Below are 19,834 nucleotides of genomic sequence, written 5' to 3' on the forward strand. Positions count from 1 at the left end.
ATGGATCCACCATTTCAGCATCATACAGAATAGTTTCGCCCCCTTAAAAATGCCCTGTGGTCCACCTAGTCCTCCCTCCACCCTCCCCCGACCCTGGCAACAGTGGGTTCCTTTGACTGTCTCTACAGTTCTGCTTTTTCCAGAATGTCATAGAGTTGGAATCATACAGTGCGTGGCTTTTTCAGACTGGCTTCTTTCACTCAGCGATATGCATTTAAGCTTCCTTCATGTCTTCTTGTAGCTTGATAGTTCATTTCTTTTGCTCACTGAATACTACTCCATTTTTACTTTTTTTTTTTTTAAGATTTTATTTTTAAGTAATCTCGACACCCAACATGGGGCTCAAACTCACAGCCCCGAGAACAAGAGTCACATGCTCCATGGACTTAGCCAGCCAGGTATCCCTCCTATTCTTTACTTTTAAGTACCCCCTTTATCACCCAGGCTCTGTATTATCATCTAATTTTTGTTGCTTTATAGGGAGGAACACGATCCAAGAGCTGCCTGGGAAGGAATGGCCCCATGGAACACAGGGGCTGTCTTGCCTGTGGAGTGGGGGCCCACCCTATGGCCCACGATCACCCTAACTCCTCCTCACCAGCATGTCGCCAGGTCCCAAACCCTTCCAGCCACCGTCTCCATGGTCCACCTTTTTGGGTCTGCTCAATTGTCTGTAGCAGCCCTGCACCTCTTTTGACTCTCCAGTGAACCTCAGGGGCTAGAAGTCTGAGAACTGCATGCCTAAGGCTCCCTTGTCAACGGGGCTATTGGGTGGAGTCTACAGTTGAGAGGCATTCGTGCAGGATTTGTCAGGTGGATGAGAAACAGAAGCCATCATTTGTCCTGTCAATGGCAAGCAAATGGCAGCTGTGAGATTTGCCTGTCACCTTCTGGGCATCGTCCTACAAACAGTCTATTTTGATGCTGAGAGCAGACACTTGAAATCACCAAGCATCAGCAGTGATTCTCCACAGTTCCTTTATACACTGCCTTCCTGGATGTTGGCAGGACTCCCTCCAGCCCTCTCAGTGGGTTTGCTGGCTCTGATTCCCCGTGTTCAATCTGTCCCTATTGAAATACCTAGTCTGGCTTCTGTCTTCCTAGCCTGAGCCTAACCGATGCAATGGGATTTTGGGAGAATATCAGACTACTTGAGGAAAGATCTCCAGTCTGGCCATGCTTTCACCTCTCAGTTCCTGGCCTGTGTCTGGGGTTGCCTGTTCTCTGCCTGTAGTGGCCACCAGACCAATGCATAGAAAAATCCTGGCATTCCTCCAGGCCTACTTTTATAGGGTCAATAAATGTCGGGTTTGGGGGGTTCTCCATTTCTCCCCAGACCACCCTTTCGTGCCCATGTGGTTAAGTCATGACTGCTGCTCTCCAAATATTTCTAGTTCTCCTCCTTCTGGGAAATCACATTTCCTGGCATCCTTGTGTTTGAGTGGAGCCACATGATGAGTTCTGGCCAATGAATTTTGAGCAGAACTAACACGTGTCACTTCTGGGCTGGATCATGTCATTGCTGGCAGGGGTGCCCTCCGGAGTAATCTTTCCCTCTGGCATGGCAATTGGCAACATTCAAGATGGTGGCTGCTTCATCAGTCTGGATCCTGGAGTGCAGATGGAGAGAGTCATACCCTCCCTACCCCTTCTATTGTGTGTGTGTGTGTGTGTGTGTGTGATTGCATTTTATTTTCATTCATTCATTCATTCATTCATTCATTCATTCATTCATTCATTTTAGTAAGCCTAGTAAGCTCCAAGCTCAATGTAGGCTTGAACTCATAACCCCAAGATCAAGAGTCACATGCTCCATTGACTGAGCCAGCCAGGCACCCCATCCCACGTCCCTATCCCCTTGCCCTACCCCCTTCTGACCCATCATGGCCATGTAGTAGGAGGAAGAAATGAAACTTTGGTGTTTGAAGCCCCAGAAATGTTGGTCTTATTTGTTACTGCAGCATAACCCAGCCTGTCTTGACTGATACACCATAAATGATGACTGTCATATTTATATTCCTGAGGACTAGAGCCCCATCCAACTGCCTTGTCAACATTTCATTTCAATGTCTCAAAGGCATCTCAGACCTGCCATGCCCAAGTCCAGATGAAATCTCTTCCTCCACACCTCCACATCCAATCCACCACCAAGTCTCATGAACTCTACTTCCCCAAAAGGGTCCTGTGGACTCTACCTCCACAGCCATCCCTTGAATCTACCTACATCTCTCCATCTCTATCAACCCTCCTAGTCCAAACCATCATCAACTCCACTTGGATGACTGCAATCGTTCTATTGCTCTTAAAATGAAGACCAAGAATTGTAACATGTCCCACGAGGTCTTGAGTGATTTGACCCCTGCCCACTGCATCACCTTCCTACTGCATTCCTCTACCCCTCCTTGTCCTCTCTTCCAGCCACCCTGGTCTTCCCACTGTTTCGCACATGCTCCAAACCCTCTTCCTGCCTCAGGTCCCTTGCACATGCTATTCTCATCATCTGCAAAGTTTCTCCCTCTCCTCCAACTTCCTCTTGTTAACACCTACTCATCCTTTGTATTTGAGCATGTCCCTCTAGGACACCTCCTCCCCGGTCCCATCTATGTCAAGTTTCGGCTGGTTTAGCCTCTTTAAGAATTGGTTCTTTTCTCTGGAGCCCATATCTCAGTATGTAATTGTACTTCATTAGAGTGTTGATTTCATCCACATCTGTCCCCTAACTAGGTTTTATTTGTCATGAGCCCAAAGACCAGTTTGGGCTTTGCTTACTATTTTATCCCCAGTTTCTGGCACATGAGGTGCTCACTGAACACTTCCCCATCCATTCAACAAATCTGCAGTCTCTCCCCACACTATGCCAAGCTCTTTCCTAAGCCCTTGGTGCATATTCAGTCGTCCAATCCTTCCAATTGCCCAGTGTTGTAGGTACGGATGGGTGTCCTAGGGCTGCTGTAACAGACCCATTACCACAAACCGAGTAGCTTAAAACAATAGCAATGTTCTTTCACAGTTCTGGAGGCAAGAAGTCCAAAATCACTATCACTGGGCCAAAAGCAAGGTGTCCCTCCAAAGCCACCTTCCTTTGCCTCCTCCAGCTTCTGGGGGCTCCAGGCATTCCTTGGCTTGTGGCCACATCACTCCAGTGTTTGCCTCCATCTGGACATGGCCTTTATCCCTCTATCTGTCCCCCTTTCTCCTCCTTACAAGGACAGTCGTCCTTGCTGGGGAATTAAAGTCAGACTCTGTGGGTGGGTGAAAGGGCTCTGAAAGAGGTACAGCCCCTGCAGGACACCCTGGCTAGAGTCTGGCATCCAAGCCCGCTGGGGACCTCCAGCCTTTCTCAGGGCTGCCCCTAATTTCTCACACTTGCCCTTTCCTCCTGTTCACCCACCCCTTCCCACTCCCTCCCTCTTCAGCTTCTGTCTTTCTTTCTGTTCTCCCTCCCAGGCTCCTCCTGCCTGCTCCTCCCCTGCTCTCTGCCACTTGCTTGCCCCAGACGCGGGGATGTGAGAAAGTTCCGGCAGAAATTGCAATCTCCTCTCCTCTCATGTGGCTCCTTGATAAGACAGTAAAAATCCGATTTTCAGCAATTTGCTTCATTTGTGAGCTCTCCCTCGTCTCCCTTTCTCCCCCTGACACCAGCTTAGCAAAATTGCCTGGGCGGAGTGGATATTTTTAACCACTTAGTAGTCAGGGGAGGATCATAAAAAGTTTTGCAAGAAACCGGTCCTGGCCCCTTGCAGCTGGTTGCTGGCAGCGTGCTTGAGGGGTTAGCAGAGGAGCATTTAAGGAAGCGAGGTGGGCAGGTTGAAGGGAACTAACTAGGCAGGAAGGGGCATGGGGAGGGAACAGAGTTCCCAGAATGAGACAGGGAGTGAGCTGCGGGAGAGGGTCTGCCAGACAGAAGCTGTGGTTACAGAGGAAACCAGCCTGGGGGATAGGTTTCTTGCCTGGCAACAAAAGCCACACCAAAGGAGCTTCCCCGGCAGTTTGGGGAGGGCCATGTCCTTCCCCAAACCCCAGGCGGCGGTGGTGGGGACACAGCGAACATTTATTGAGCGCCTTCTGTGTGCCAGGCACATGCTCGCGGCTTCACGTGGATTCCCTCACTGAATTCCCATAGAGGTCGATGAAGGAAGCGTTTTTCTCCTGTGGGTATTAGTTAAGGCAAATGTTAGGCTGCTGTAGCAATAAGCCCCCCCCCCGCCCCCATGCAGGTCCCCCTCACCGTCCAAATGCTCACTATGCAGTGTCCACCACTGCCTGAGTTTGATACCCAGACCCTTGCCATCTGAACACAGGAACTGAAAGCATGCTGATGGGAGAGAAGTATTGCGGCTTAAAGGACACAGGTCATTTCTGACTCACATGGCAGCCACAGCTGCAAGGCTCGTGTTCTGTGAAGCCAATGCTCTCCCTGGAGCTACAGGCTGTCTTCAAGGATCTCACAGAAGCCAGGTGGCTTGGTCCATGTGGACTGTTATAACAGATGACAATAGACGGGGTTGCTTATAAACAAAAGATAGCTATTTCTTGGTTCTGGAATCTGGAAGTCCAAGACCAAGGAGCTGACAGATTTGGTGCGTGGTGAGGACCGGCTTCCTCATCCCAGAAAGAGAGAAAGTCATTAAGGGCTCGTGGACGGCTGTCTTCTCAATGTGTCCTCACATGGTGGAAGGGGCAAGCAAGCTCTCTGGGGTCTCTTTTAGAGAACAGTGATCCTCATGACTTAATCACTCCCAGAGGCCCCACCTCCAGTAACCCTCGTGTTGGGGGTTCTGTTCCACCTTCTGAGTTTGGAAGACACACTTCGGTCTATAGCAGCAGGCTACCTAACTATTTTGTCCCTGTGTGACAAGGGCCACCAGCTTCCCAGCCTGTCATGTGTGATTCCTCACCAGCTTCCCATCCACTAAGATAATGCCAGGTATTTTAAATTCTATTACCAAATTGATAGTTACCATATCATTTTGGCCGCTGGAACAGAAATCCAACAGTCCAGTGGCTCAAACAAGAGATACATATTTTAAGCTTATTTACTTATTCAAGTCATCTCTGCACCCAACGTGGGGCTCGAACTCACGACCCCGAAATCAAGAGTTGCATGATCTTCAGACAGAGCCAGCCAGGTGTCCCAACAGATAACTTTATTTAGTATTTACTTAGTAGTCTGGGTGTAAATGGTCCAAGGCTGGGGTGGCTGGTTCTATTGTGGTGAAGATGTAGGCTTTTTCTGTTTGCTTTTCTGCTACCTCCAGGGTGGGCCAAGATGTCTACCAGCATGCCCACTTTCCAACCAGTGGGAGGAGAAAGGGCAGGGGTGGCTCCACTCCTCCCCTTCAAGGGCATCGCCCAGAAGATGCACAGGTCACTACTGTCCACCTGCCGTTGGCCAGAATGAAATCACATGGCATAGCTTCAAGGAAGGCCGGGAAATGAAGTCTTTTTCCTGGGTCACCATGTGCCCAGCTTAAAAATGGAGGTGCTGGGGCTCCTGGGCGGTTCAGTCATTAAGCATCTGCCTTTGGCTCAGGGCGTGATCCCAGGGTCCTGGGATCAAGCCCCGCATTGGGTTCCCTGCTCCGCTGGAGCCTGCTTCTTCCTCTCCCACTCCCTCTGCTTGTGTTCCCTCTCTCACTGTGTCTCTCTCTGTCAAATAAATAAAATCTTAAAAAAAAATAAAAATGGAGGTGCTTTATCAATACAAAAGACAAGGAAAATTGAGGGGAGAACAGCAAGTGACCACCTAATGACTTAATCTCTCCATGCCTCAGTTTCCTTGCCAGAAAGATGGACACTTATTTTTTTAAAATCAGCCAAGGGAAGAGGTGCATGCATGGGTCAGGATCAAGGAAACACCAGGCCTGAGTGTCCAGGTGTCCCCTCCCAGTGGAGTTGTGTGAACAGCACTAACTTCTTCCCGCAACAATGCATGACAACACTCAGGGTGTACTGCCAACCTGGGATGCTCACCCCAGCCTTTGTGTCCGGAGTTTTTATTGGGTCTACGTCATAGAGACATGGTTGACCATCCATGTAGCTGACCTCAGTCTCCAGCCCCTCCAGAGGTCGAGCTGACAATGGGTGGCCCAAGGTCCCCACCATAAGTCACACTGTTAGAATAGACTGTCTGGCCCCAGGCCCCAGGTAAACAAAGATGCTCTTACTGAGCAAGACATTCCAGGGCTTAGAGGTCACCTTCCAGGAGCAAAGAGAGACCAGACCTCTCTTTGGGTGAGGTTAATCCTTTACTTCACACTTCTACAATGTCTCCCAGAATTCTCCTGTGGGATGGAGGCTCAGTTGCTCACAGCAATAATCTCAACAATGTGCCCATTCTTGTCTTCCTCATTTCCTCATTCTCCTTCTGGGGTTACTTCCCAAATAAATGATTTTCATTTGAATCCTTGCTTCTAGGTGAATCCACTGCTGCAGACTGAATAATGGCCCCCCAAAGATACTAGTTCCTGAACTCTGGAACCTGTGAATATGACCCTCTTTGGCAAAAGAGATTTTGCAGAAGGGATTAGGTTAAGGCTCTTGAAATGCGAGATTATCCTGGATGATCTGGGAGGGCCCTAAATGCAATCACAGGTGTCCTTAAAAGAGGGAAGCAGAGGGAGGTTAGAAGATGCTACACTGTTGGCTTTGAAGACGGAGGAAGGGGCCATGAGCCAAGGAACACAGCAATGCCGCTCTAGCAGCTGGAAAAGTCAAGACAACAGACTCTCCACTAAAGCCTCCCAAAGGAGCAGGGTCCTTACTGTAAGGAAATAAATGCTTAAGCCATCAAATTTGGGGTGCTTTTTACAGTAGCCATAGAATACTAATACACCAGCCGAGACTCTGGGTCCTGCTGTGGTAACCCCAACATCTCAGCGACTTCAAAGTTTATTTCTTGCTCATGCTACATGACCATTTAGGACCACAAGGGGCCTCTGTTTGGGTCATCATGGCAGGATAGAGGCTGATGAGGCGGCGACTATCTGGAATGTTCTTTGTCACTGCAGCAAAGAGAGCAGAGGGTCGACATCGGCAATTAAATGCGCCAACCTGACACTGACGTCATCACTTCTGCTTGTAGCTGATTGGCCAGAACTCATCACATGGTTCCAGCCAACCACAGGTAACCCGGAAGTGCCACCCTTCACGTGCCCGGAAGGTGGAGAGCTGGGAATATTTAGGGAGCAACATCAGTGGCCCCCAGAGTTGGATATTACTGGAGTAACAGGATGCTAAGATGGACATTTTCATTCGGGCCCCAAATAAGTAGACACCATGACTAGTGAGAGTCATCAGACCACGGCAAAGATTTCCAAAGTCGGTGGCTCACAATGGTTTCACGACTCTCACCTTGACCAGGGTCTAAAGGACTTGGGGGAGGCAGGTTTGGAGAGGATTTTATGAGGAGGATTTCTTTGGAGGAGGCTGTGCTGTGAGCTGGCGACTGCCCTGGTCAATCAAAACACAGGGTACATCCAGGAGGGCTTCCTGGAGGAGGTGCTAGGACTCCAGCTGCAAATATGACTGGTTTCAATGGGGGAAAGAGTCAGGCTGAGCAGGGAGCAGGTCCTAAGGGAGAGGCAGGGGCTGGGTGAGAGGGTTCCTTAAAAGCATTTACAGAAGGAAGCCTGGGCTCTAATCACCTGCTAGGCCCAGGAAAGGCAGTATCCCCCCCACCACACACAGAGCCAGTTCCACCAGGACCAGCTGCCCCCTCGTGTCCTGGGGCTGCCACAACAAAGGACCACAAACTTAACGAACGCAGTGGGAAATTATTCTCCTTTGGCGCTGGGAGCCACAATGTGAAATGCAGGTGGGGGCCAGGCCAGCCCCCCTAAGAGCTCCAGGGCAGAATCTTTCCCGGCTTCCTCCAGTTCCAGTGGCCCCAGGCGCGCCCTGGCTTGTGGCTGTACTGCTGCAATGTCTGCCCCCCCCCCCGCCCCCGCCATCTTCCCCAGGGCTGTCTCTGTCCTCTCATTTTCTGTCCCTTATAGAGACACTCATCACTGGATTTAGGCATCGCCAGATGATCCAGGATGATCTCATCCCAGAATTCTTCACTTAATCCCCTATGAAAAGACCCTTTTCCCAAATAAGGTCACAGTCAGAAGTTCCAGGGGTGAGGACGTGGCACCTATCCTTTGGGGACCACTACTTGAGCCCCCACACTCCCCCTTCCCTCCCTGAGCTCCGTTCCTGAGTCTTGACTGGTCCTCAACCTTGGGCTTCTCTGTATCCTTCCTTATAGAATCCAGTTTTAGCAAGAATCCTGCTAAGTCAGTGGAGCTAGAACCTTCCCTTCCTCCTGATGTTTGCTCCTAGTAATTTTCCATCCGCTGCCCCTGACCCTGCTCCTTGGCTGTAAATCAGAACTGAGCCCGGTTCTACCCTGAGCTCTCTTTCCCTACTGCAATAGTTTTTAAAAAACAAAATTCCTCTTCATTGCTTGAACATTTGTCCAGCTCTGGTTTTCTTTAAGTGTGACAAGAAAGGCGAGGAAGGGAGGAGAGAAGGATGGGTCCCTGCACCACTCCGGGCCCCCAGAACCAGGCCCTGGGGAAGGGGGAGAATATTCAAGTCTAAACCACAATCCAAGCTCAGATCTGGACATTCTTGTCTTGAATCTTGCCTAAGCTGGCTTGTGACTTAAGGCGACCACAAGAGCATCTGTGATCTGAGATGCGTGGAACAGTCAGGAAGCTGAGAGTTTGTCCGGTTAACCCCCTGCCACCACCTCCCCTCTGTGAAAGCACGTTAAGGAGCAGCAGGAAGCGAAACTAGATCTGCATTTGATCCCACCCCATGAGTACGATGGGCTCCATGCTGGCTCATTTTCCTCACAGTGTCCTCTTGACTCCAGGATTCTTCTAGAAGGTCTCTTGCTCCCCCCCCCCCCCCAGTGACCTCTCTCCACCTGCCCCTCCTGCCTTCCCTTGGGCCCCTGAGTCCTCCTTCACACTGAGGCCCTGTCTGCCCTTCATTCCATTTGACAAACACTTCTGGAGCAACAGCTGGGTGCCAGGGGCAGGGGTGGGGAGGCACCGTGGAGTCAGGAGAGAACAGCAGAGACAAGGGACCTCCCTGGGGGAGCTGACATTTGGGTGGGAGGGCCAGACAAGAGACAAGATAAGCGAGTAAAGATCTGTGGTATATCCCAGGGCAGTGAGTGCAATGTGGAAAAAGAAAGCAGCAGTGGGGGTTTGTGGTTGTTGTAAATGGGGGAGGGGGAGGGTGTCAGAGGAGGCCTTCCTGGGGAAGGGACATGGGCGGGGAGACTTGGAGGAGGTGTGGGAGGAAGCTGACAGATATCTGGGAGGAGATAATCCAGGCCCAGGAGATAGCCTGTGCAAAGGCCCTGGGACAGGAATGTGCCTAGTGGGGAGGGCCATGTGGCCAGAAGGAAGGAGGGGAAGAAAGTGGGGAAACAAGGCCAGGGAGGTGATGGAGGACTTGGGGTTTTGCTCTGAGTGAAGAGGTTGGTAGACAAGAGTGGCCCCTTAAAGATGTCTACACCTTAATCCCCAGAACTCCTGAATGTGTTCCCTCACATGGCAAAAGGAACTTCGCAGATGTAAGTAGGATGTAAGGGTCTTCAGACAGGGAGATTATCCTGATTATGGGGTGGGCCCCACCTAATAACACGAATCCTTAAATAAAGAAGCGGGAGGCAGAAAGGGGGTCAGAGAGACGCCACATGAGGAGGACTTTCCCTACGGGCTTTGAAGGTGGTGGGAGGGGCCACAAGCCAGTGAGCGCAGGCCACCGTTTCAGCAAGAAACTGGGGGCCTCGGGGCTACAACCCCACGGAGCTAAAGTCTGCCAATGTCTGAATTAGGCGAGGGCTCCTTCCCTAGCGCCTGCCGGCCAGCTGACACCTTAGGCCAGGGAGGCCTAAAGCGGACTCTGACCCCAGAACCTGAGATGATACGCGCTTGTTGTGGGCATTTGCGACGGCAGCAACAGGAAACCAATCCAAGGTGGGGGCCGGCAGAGCTCTGAGCAGAAGAGAGGGGCACAAGCCTGCTCGAGTGTTCCCTAGCGCCCCCTGGGGGCCGAGGGGGCATAGGCCTCCAGGGTGGAGGCGGCGGCGGGTCCGGGTGGGCGATGCTGGGCTGGACCCGACTGGGTGGGGCCGTGCAGGTGGGAGAAGTGACGTCCGAGGTTTGGATGTGAGCGCAGAGTGAGACTGAGAGAGAGACAGGAGTCAAGGCAAGAATGAAAGGAGGCTTCTGACCTGGGTACCCAGCGCCCCCAGTCCTCTCCAGCCACCTGCTCCACCAGCCCCCAGGCCCCTCCCTGCCCCCCCCCAACCTCTGGCGGAGGCCACATGCTGCCCTCTCCTCTGTGGCTGCGACTGTGCCCTATGGCCTCTCGCTCCTGGCATTTGGCCTCTGCACTCTCGAGACATGAAGTCAGCTGAGGCTGGTGAGGGGCTGAGGCTGCCAGCGTCCTGACCACTGGCCCCCCACCCCCACCCCGCCGTCGGAGCCCAGCCAGACCAGCTCCCATTTCTCCCCTGGTCGGCGCATCTCTCTCTCTGGAATTTTCGTTGTCTTTATGGTAACCGAATTATCCCATCTCTGCCTCTTGCCGGGGGGCCGCCCAGGGCGGCGTGGGCGAGGAGGGCCCGGGTCCCAGCTCGAGCTATTAAACCATCAATCACCCGTCACTGCCGACTCGCCCGCACCTGGGACCCTCTGCCAGCTGGGCCGTGAGCCCCGGGACCAGGGGCAACTGAGACACAGGCTTGGAGGCCTCCGGACCCTACAGGGTGGGGCCTCGGAAGAAACTCACAGGCCTAGCTCACCTGGATCCACGGAAGGCCGTCCTGGGTTCAAGTCCACCAGCTGCCTCTTGCCGACCTGGGCAAGCCACTTCATTGCTCTGTGCCTCAGTTACTCCACCTGGAAAATAGAGATAATAACATTTTAAAAAAGATTTTTTAAAGTAGTCTCTCCACCCAGCGTGGGGCTGGAACTCACAACCCCAAGATCAAGAGTCGCGCACTCCACGGACTGAGCCCGCCAGGCACCAGAGGTAATAACATTTTTTACGTCATTGCGGTTGACTGTGAGGATTGCATGAGTGAATATGATGGTAGTATCCGGCACATAAGAAGTCCTTCCTAGGGTTTGTTGCTGTGATTGCTGTCCCGCTCCTAGCGTTCGCTGGGGATCATCAACTGCTGATAGAAATCCAAGACTTATGGCTTCGTTAGGGGGTGGGCGGTGTGTTGGCTTTTATGGGGATCGTGGCTGTGCCATCTTCCAGCAGGTGCCTCATCCAAGTCGGAATTGGACATTTTTTTAAAAGCCTCTCGCAGAACCTTAACTACTGCTGAGCACCGCACCTTTCGTGGTACTCAGTTCAGATAACAAAGCTCAATGCTTTGCACTGGCTGTTCCCTCTGCCTGGAATGCTCTTCCGCCACGTGCCATGTGACTCCTTCTTGCCTGCTTCAGAGCTTGGTTCGCAAGTCCCCTCCTCAGTGAAGTCACCCAGTTAAACTTGCATGCAGCGCTCCTGCTGTCCCCAGCCGGCCCCAGCCATCTGGTGGTAGGGCTTCCACAGCGCGCATGCGCGCCCCGCAATGCCCTGTAGGCGGTGTTTGCTGGGTCTGTCTGTCCACCCCTCTAGAGTGTCAGCCCTAGGACAGGGGTGTATTCCTTCACCGCCCCGCACTGCAGCTGGCATGAAGTAAACACTCAGGAAATATTTGCTGAGTGAATGAACGCATTCCGAGGTTGTTCCGGTCTGGGCCTGTCGGCAATCGTGGGCTTTTGGGGGGACAGGGAGTGTGATCAGTCCTGTGCAGGGACCCAGCTGGTCTTCCATCCTCTTTATGTGGATCTATTTTTCTTCCTTCCTCCCTCCCTCCTTTCCTTCCTTCCTTCCTTCCTTCCTTCCTTCCTTCCTTCCTTCCTTGAGGTGAAATTCACCTAACATAAAATCAACCATGTTAAAGTATACACTTCAGTGACATTTCGTACCTTCACAATGTTGTGTGGCCACTACCTCTACCTGGTTCCAGAACATTCCCATCACCCCAAAAGGAAACCTGTACCCATTAAGTCACTCCACAATTTTCCCTGTCCTTCCCCCCCCCCCCCCCCCCGCTCCTGGCGACCACCAATCTGCTTTCTGTCTCTATGAATTTACTTATTCTGGACATTTCACGTAAAAGGAATCATGTGTGATCTTTTGTGTCTGGCTTCTTTGAGCATAACATTTTCGAGTTTTGGGCACATTGTAGCATATGCCATCATCAGTAGTACTCCTTTTTAGGGCTGAATAATATTCCAATGTAAGGATGGACCACATTTGCTCATCCATTCATCTGTTGATGGACGTTTGGATTGTTTCCACCTTTTTTGTGGAGCCTTAAAAGGCACCCTTTCTGGGCCAATGAAGGGTGTGGTGAGGGGAACAATGGACATTAACCCTTGCTCTGGCTTCCGTCTGGCACTCTTGTGCAATGAGCAACCTGCACAGCTGTTCATGGCAGCCCTGACGGTACCAGGCACATCCCGACCAGCTCAAAGATCCAGTAACCAGGACCTGCACCTCTCACCTAGGCTTTCAGGTGGCCAATCCCTGACCTCTATGGCCTGCTTACCCCTGCGGAAGATCTGCCGGACCACTCTGGGTGGTGCTCCAAGCCCCCTCTTTCCTGTTGCCCCTGGCTGGGCGTCCCTTGCCTCTCCAGAATCTAGGGACCCTCATGCTCCACAGCCCCTCCCCCTGTCCTCCTCTGCAGGGCCTCCACCCTGCCTGGAGTCCCACACCGGCCGAGTTCTCCCAACCCTCTCCTGTGTCTCCAGCACAGTGGCTATTTTTATTTTCCCTTCTTATTAAATTTCCAACTTCTGCAAACACCATGGCCCCTGCCTGGCCGCCCCCCCCACCCTTTCCCTTGGAGCGGATTTGATTCACTTGCGTTTTATTAACAGATTAAAAAAAAAAAAAAGCACGCAGCTGCCACCACACTGTGCCTTCTCTGCTTTCTTGGAGGTTTGGAGAAGCTAGAAGGAGGAAAAGCGGGCTGCAGGGTTCCTCCGGGGTTTAAATCCACCCTCCTCCCCACACCCCAGCATATGTAGACCCTTCCATCACAGCCTGAAGGCTGAGGGGGGGAAGGGCTGGGCGTGAGGCTGGGCCCTTTCCTGAGTTGGAAGGATAATTTGAGGGGTGTCAGGCCCGTGTGATCCCCCAGCCAGCACCTTGTCCCAAGGTGGAATTGGAAATTTAAAAAAAAAAGTCCATATGGAGGCCCCGCCCCCCCCCCCCCGACACTGGGTGGGGAGCTGGCAGCTGCCCAGGTGGGCCTCAGAAATGGGGTCTTAGATTTGGAAGCCCCTACACCAGAGCTGGGGTTGCCTCCACCCATTCTCCTTTCGGATAACTGGGGGTGGGGGGCAGACACAGAAAGTTCCGGGCTCCCTGACACCACCCACCCTGGCAGAGCTCTCTCAGCTTTTTCTCCCCAGGAGATTCTGATCCCAGTCTCCCCCCCACCCCCACTCCCAGAGCTGAGAGTGAATTGCTTCTTCATGCCCCCGGGGTGTTTTTCCCCCCAAAATTCTTTGTGGCAGTCACTATGGCAACCAAGAACCCAGCTGCACTTTATTTCCTCAGGATACAGGATAGGGGGTGGGGAAGTAGATGGGTGGGTTCAACTGGGACTTTCCTACCCTCTTCTTTCCACTTTTTCTGATCCTCCTCCGCCACAGGGCCTGGTCCAGCCTTGGTCCACAAGAGATTAGGCCTCCTGTCTGGGTTCCCATCCTGGCTTGCTGGGCTGCAGCTCCCCACTGGGTCCCTCATCCATTTGAGGAAGGTTCTTCATCTAGCCAGAGTGCTAAGGGTAAATGGTGCTCTGGATCCCAGTGAAATTACTTTCCCCTTCTTTTTCTCTTCCCTCTTCCTCTCCAATCCCATAATCAGGGTTGGCTGGAATGGTTGGGCAGGTTGGACACTGCACAAGGGGACACAGAGTGAGCTCTAGCCATGTTGTGAGTGCTCCTTTCTCTTTTGCCCTATGGACTAACCTCTCTCCTGCTGTAGCTGACACGGACTCTCAGTTCACTATAAAGAGAGCCAACTATTTCAATAACAAATTTCAGTTCTAGTCACACCCCAAAGCAGAGGAGGAAGGCAAGCCATGTCAGAAGTTTGAGGTTTTAAACAATACAAGCTACAGGTTCTTTGAGACCTGAAGAGAGCAAACATGGGCAGGAGAAATTCTAGAGGGGCTAGAGTTGGAGTCAAAGACCTTAGAATGCCTTGCAGGTAATGAGAGAGGGACAGGGAGTGATTATCAGAAGTCCCAAAGAAGTAATAGAGCTCGTGTAGAATGACTGCCAGACGGACCCAGCTCGATGCCCTCACAGTCTACACTCTGTGCCTCAGCACTGAGTAGCCCCTGCCATCAGGAAGTGAGGCCTATTTCTGTACCCCTTGAATCTGGACTAGTCTTGCGATCTGCTTTGGCCAATCCAATGCAAAAGAAGTGCCCGGGCGGTTCCGAACCTGGGGCTGCGTGTTTCTGCTCATGGGAAACCCTGCCTCTGTCACCAGACGAAAGCCCAGGCTAGCCCGTAGAAGGGTGAGGGACATCAAGGGGAGCTCTGCCATCTGAAGGCCATCCCAGACCAACATATGGCAAGCCGAGCCCCAACCTGGGTGAATAGAGTCCCTCCCGGACCCACAGCTGACCAAAGACTCATGAACAAGCCCAGCCAAGACCAGAAGAACTGTCCCGCTGATCCATAGATGGTGGGGCCATAATCAAGGCTGATTGACTAAGCCACGGGGCTTGGGGGTTGTTTGTGACACAGCATAAAGGGCAATAGATAAGTGACACAGGGTCTGACTGGCACATGGGTGCATAAGGCGTAACTGGCCCTTCCTCACAGAACTGGACTCACATCTTACAGGCCTGGATTCGGTGACCATCTCCTTCCCTTTCTTACAAATTCTTCCCTGTTCCTTCATTTCCTGGTCTCTAGCCACATGTCTTCACTCTCCTGCTCTCACTTCCTTCAGCCACATCAGACGATGCTTACACCCTCCAAGCTTGTACCCATTTCCAGGCCTTTGCACCTGCTGCGCCCGTCTCCCCCGCGAACTTCCTCCCCTAGATCTTCATGTGGGTCCCCGCTCATGTGGCCCCTCCTTTAAGAGGCCATTCCTACCTCAGACAGGCATGCCGCCTTCTGGCGTCTCATCAATTCCTTCCTCTAATTTTTGTGGTTGTTACTCACAGCACTGACCACTACCTGAAACTGTCTCCTTCCCTTCCTTGTCTCACTTCCCCAGGCCCCTGCCCATGCCTCCGGGGGCCACCTTCCAAATAAACTAGGCCTGCTCTCAAACCCTTGTCTCGGGGTCTGCTTCTGGAGGGAACCCAACCCAAGACAGCCAGGGAAGATTCTAGATTTGGGACAAGGACACTCAGTAGTGCTAGGTACTTCTGCTGCTCCCACCAGGAGCCACTCGTGTCCAGCTGTGCCACATTTAGGGACGCTACGGTTGACCTGGGGCTTCAGATGGGGGCAAAAGAAACTTCCACCAATATACTCCTCATCTGCCTTTTCCCCAGTGATTTCACCGTCCACGGACGAGCACATCCCAGATCCATGATTTCATTACCGGTTGCAAAATGGCGCTATTCCCAGTCTATTGGGGCGTTTTCTCATTTATACGTCCGTCTCCTCCACCAGGCTGGGAACCTCCTGATGCCAGCGATAGAGCTCCTGCAGTACCAAGGAAACATTTGCTCAAAGTACTTGAATTCTGGAGATGGAAACCATTGGGGAAAAAAATCAAACAGACAGGTATTTGTTTTCCAGAGCAAAGAAACCTGGCACCACTCCTCTTGCTTCTGGGATCAAAGACCGCCTGGCTCCAGCCTCCTCTGGACTCCAGGCTTGGCCTCCGCCCACCTCCATCGCCGCCATCATCCGATGGATTCGGGAATCGCTGGGGGCTTTGGGGAGAAGAAAGATCATCTGTCTAAAGGCATCAACATCGCTTGCCTTTAAAAAAATTTTTTTTTTATTTTAAACCTTCCCACAATTCAAATGTTTCTCTTATTATCTTCTGCCGAGGGAAAAAATTAATAACACGGCGCAATATAAAACACTAAATTAAAGGCATTTTGGAACCAGCAATTATTTCATAAGCTTCTCTTTTATTGCCGCGCTAATGTGCCTAATTGCTGTCTTAATGAGGACATTAATTTCTAGCTAATGTGATGTTATTATAGAAATTGCAGTCAATCTCTTAAAAAGGGGAAAGTGCTAGAAAGCTGTCCCACGAGGCAGGGGTTCTGGTCACCCTGGGGCTGAGGGGCCAATGAGAGGGGAGGGGAGGACACTGGAGCCCAGGCTGGGACAGGAGCAGCCAGGAGCCAGGGAAGGGGGAAGGCGGGGGAGTCTCGCAGGTAGTGGGCAGCCCGGGGAGGCTCCGGTCAGAGAACCAGCTGTTCTAGGGACCTAGGAGATGAGACCGCATAGAGGAAAGCGTCAAAACAATAGTAAAACCTAACATCAGCGGCAAGCATGGTTGGAGCCTCTTATTTATATCTTCCTCCTTGCAATAACCCTATGAAATCAATAGCGTGGTTAGTTTCATTTTATGAATGCAGAAACTGAAACACAGAGAGGTGGACTGACTTACTGGAGGTCACACAGCTAGCAAATGGTGGCGGTGGGATTTGAATCCAGCCCGCCTGGCTTAGCCCTTGAGCTGAGCTGCTTCTTGGCCAGTGCCCACCATTGTCCATGATAATAATCTCAAACATTTATTGAGAGTTTATTAGGTGCCAGCACTGTACCAAGTCCTTCATATATCATCTCAGCGTGGGCTCCTCTGAGAAGACGGGCAGGTCAAGCCACATCTGAGCCCTCCCTGGTAGAAGAGGGAGGACATACTAAGGCTCAAGGCTGGGGTCTGCAACTGCACCCCCCCACACACACACATGGGAATAGGAAATCCAATGTAGGGGGAGGGACTTCAGGGCCCAGGAAGGGGAAATGTCTTTGCCCTGAGTCGTGCCTTCTGGCAGTTTACCATGGAGGGTCAGAGTGGGCTGTGAAGTCAATGGGTCTGGGTTAGAATTCTAGCTTTCTCACTTCCTGTGTGACGTTGGGTATGTGGCTGGCCCTCTCTGTGCCTCAGTTCCTCATCTACAGATCGGGGATAACAATGGAACCTATCTCAGAGGGCTGTTTTGGAGCACTAAGCAAGTTCAAATGATACATTAGTCAGAATCAGTACACCCCAGTGGCTGTGACAAGCAATCCCCAAACCCCGTGGCTTGACGCACTACAGACTTATTTTGCAGTGACATGGCAGGTAGCTCTGCTCCGCTTGGAAACCCAGCCTCCCTCTGTGCCATGACGCCACCCCCTCCAGTGCCTCAGAGCCTGGATGGAGACTCTGTAGACCCACACTTGACAGAAGCAGGTCAGAATGATGCGGAGTGGGTGTGAGGGCAAAAAACACCACCAACCACTTTTACATTCCAACAGCTACTTACATGCAAAGCAAAAGGAGAAGCCCCCCTGAGGCCCGTATCCCACACTCAAAAACCCCAAAAAACCAACCGACCAAAAAAAAAAAAAAAAAAAACCACAGAAACCCCCCCCACACACACAAAAAAAAACAAAAAACCACAACCACAAAACAAAAGGGACCTGATTGGCTGCAGCTCAAGCCTTTGTGGGTGCGGCTTACGGAGACGCACGGAGTTGCCGGGCACCATCGCAGAGACGCCCCCCTTCATGCCTTTTTACTTTATTTACAAAATTGACTTTCCTTTGTTTTAAGCAAGTCCCTCAAAAAGGACACTTCTCTCATATGTACACGGAGAGAGAGGTTTAAGAAATTGGCTTTTGCAGTTGTGCAGGCTGGCAAGCCCCAAATCTGCAGAGTTGGCCAGAAGGTGAGAGACCCAGGGAAGAGTTGCAGTTTGTGTCCAAAGGCAGTCTGCTGGCAGAACTCCTTGCTCTGGGACATCAGTCTTTGTTCTCTTGAGGCCTTCACCTGATTGGATAAGGCCCACCCACACAATGGAGGGTAGCCTGCTTTCCTCAAAGCCCATTGATTAAAACGTTAACCTCACCCAAAAAAACCTTGTTGGAGAAAATTCTCAAATAACGTTTGACCCAATATCTGGGCACCATGGCCCAAGCAGGTTGACATAAAATCCCACCATCACATCTGCTCAAGTCCAAACTTCTGTTTTCTATTACAGTTAAGCAAGTATGATTGGTGCTATTTCTATGCCCCCTTGGCCCATACACCCTGTGTCTGTCTGCCTGGGGCTTTTATACAAGCATGTGGGGTCTGCAGGCAGGAAGCGCTGAGAGCAGACGCTCCCAGGAGTGACCGACCAAGAGACAGAATTTTGGAGGATTCATACCCCAGCTCTCTCCCCCTCTGGGGAGAAGACTCTGAAGTATTTGCTCTCTGCTGTCTCCTGGAGGTCCCCAAACGAACTGCATCCCAGTTACCGCATTGGGAAACTGCTCAAGAACATACCCTGCACTGGTTGCCTTGCCTTTCTTGCCTCACTCCCCACCTCCCTCTACCTGTGTTTCTTGGAATCACCTTGCAGATTAAACTGCTTGCATCTGAATGCCTGTCTTAGGGTCTGCTTTGGGGAAACCCAGCTTATGGAATTTCCTCTTTAACCTCTTTCCTATCTCTACAGCAACAAAGCATGAGTGGGTGGGAGAATGAGTTGAATTTCTTTTCTCAGAAAGGCAATCCATACTCACCATTAAATGAAAAGAATGCAAGCCCTGTCAAAGGGAGAGCACGTTGAGTCCCTCTCCGTGCTCTCCTCATTTGGCCTCCATATAGCCCTGCTAAGACCGCCCGGTGTATCCGCCCTGATGTTTTGTATTCACACTCCAGCATCTGCATGAACATCGTCTGCCTTTCACAAATGGGGATCATTGCAGACGCACTGTTCCACGCTTGCTTTTTCTCCAGTTAATTATATAGCTTGGACACCCTCCCCAAATCGGCACATCCAGACCCGCCTCAATTCTGCTTAATGACTGCAGAGTATTGGAAGATGTGCTTTCAGAGAAAGAAAGGATTTGTCTGTAAGGCTCCGCCTGGAAGTCCCAGACCTGAGCTAATGAGATGGAAGACCACACTCCAATTCCTCTCCCATCTTTTCCAGCTCCTCTGTGCCTCGGGAAACCCACATGGACCCAGCGTCTGGTCTGCCCCACCTGAGCGGGACGGACAGGCCTGTGTCCGGGTCAGGGTGAGAGTTTCAGACTCCTGCTCCAGCTATCAACCGTCCATGCAGAGAAAAGCCAAACCAAATCTCAGAGCCCGGTGCCTGCTCTGTGGGCCTCAATGCTGTGAGCTCTTGGCGTCTCCCCCCAGGCCTTGAACGCCCCCGACCCTCCACAATCTGGGAAGGTATAGCGGCCAACCCATTTGCAGGGGGAGTGGTCATGTGCTTTAGGAGCTGGGCCCTGATTGGTCCAGATCCATCGGGCGTTCCCTTCCCCTCACCGATGATTGGCTGGGGCATGGCACCTGCAGCATCCTGCTATATCCGCTTAGGGCTGGCTGTCCAGCCCGCGGCCGACGAGGTACGGCTTGCACCCTGTCTTTGTCAATAAAGTTTATCGGTGCACAACCATGCTTATGTGTTTACATATCTTCTTCAGGCTGTTTTGTGTACTGGAAGGGCAGAGTTGACTAGTTGCAACACAGACTGTCCCACCTGAAAAGCTAAAAACACAGAGTTTGTTGACCGCTGGGCAAGTGTGTCCTGACAGCATTCTTAATCACCTGCAGC

The 19,834-nt window shown here is 51.8% G+C and overlaps 1 long non-coding RNA gene across 3 annotated transcripts in view; it reads right to left on the reverse strand.

Annotated features, from left to right (window-relative positions):
- Positions 1-19,436, reverse strand: part of LOC123000438 (uncharacterized) — a 30,039-nt gene extending 10,603 nt beyond the window's left edge. For 2 of the 3 annotated variants that reach the window (XR_007191787.2, XR_008959067.1), the window contains exons 1-2: positions 15,655-19,436; positions 10,811-10,907 (exon numbers count right to left, since the gene is read on the reverse strand). This is a non-coding gene — a long non-coding RNA (uncharacterized LOC123000438). The remainder of the gene's footprint in view (positions 1-10,810; positions 10,908-15,654) is intronic. The other variant, XR_008959066.1, reaches the window with a different exon arrangement.
- Between the last annotated feature and the right edge of the window lie 398 nt (positions 19,437-19,834).

Source organism: Ursus arctos, unplaced genomic scaffold, assembly GCF_023065955.2.
Source record: "Ursus arctos isolate Adak ecotype North America unplaced genomic scaffold, UrsArc2.0 scaffold_14, whole genome shotgun sequence".
Classification (NCBI taxonomy): Eukaryota; Metazoa; Chordata; class Mammalia; order Carnivora; family Ursidae; genus Ursus; species Ursus arctos.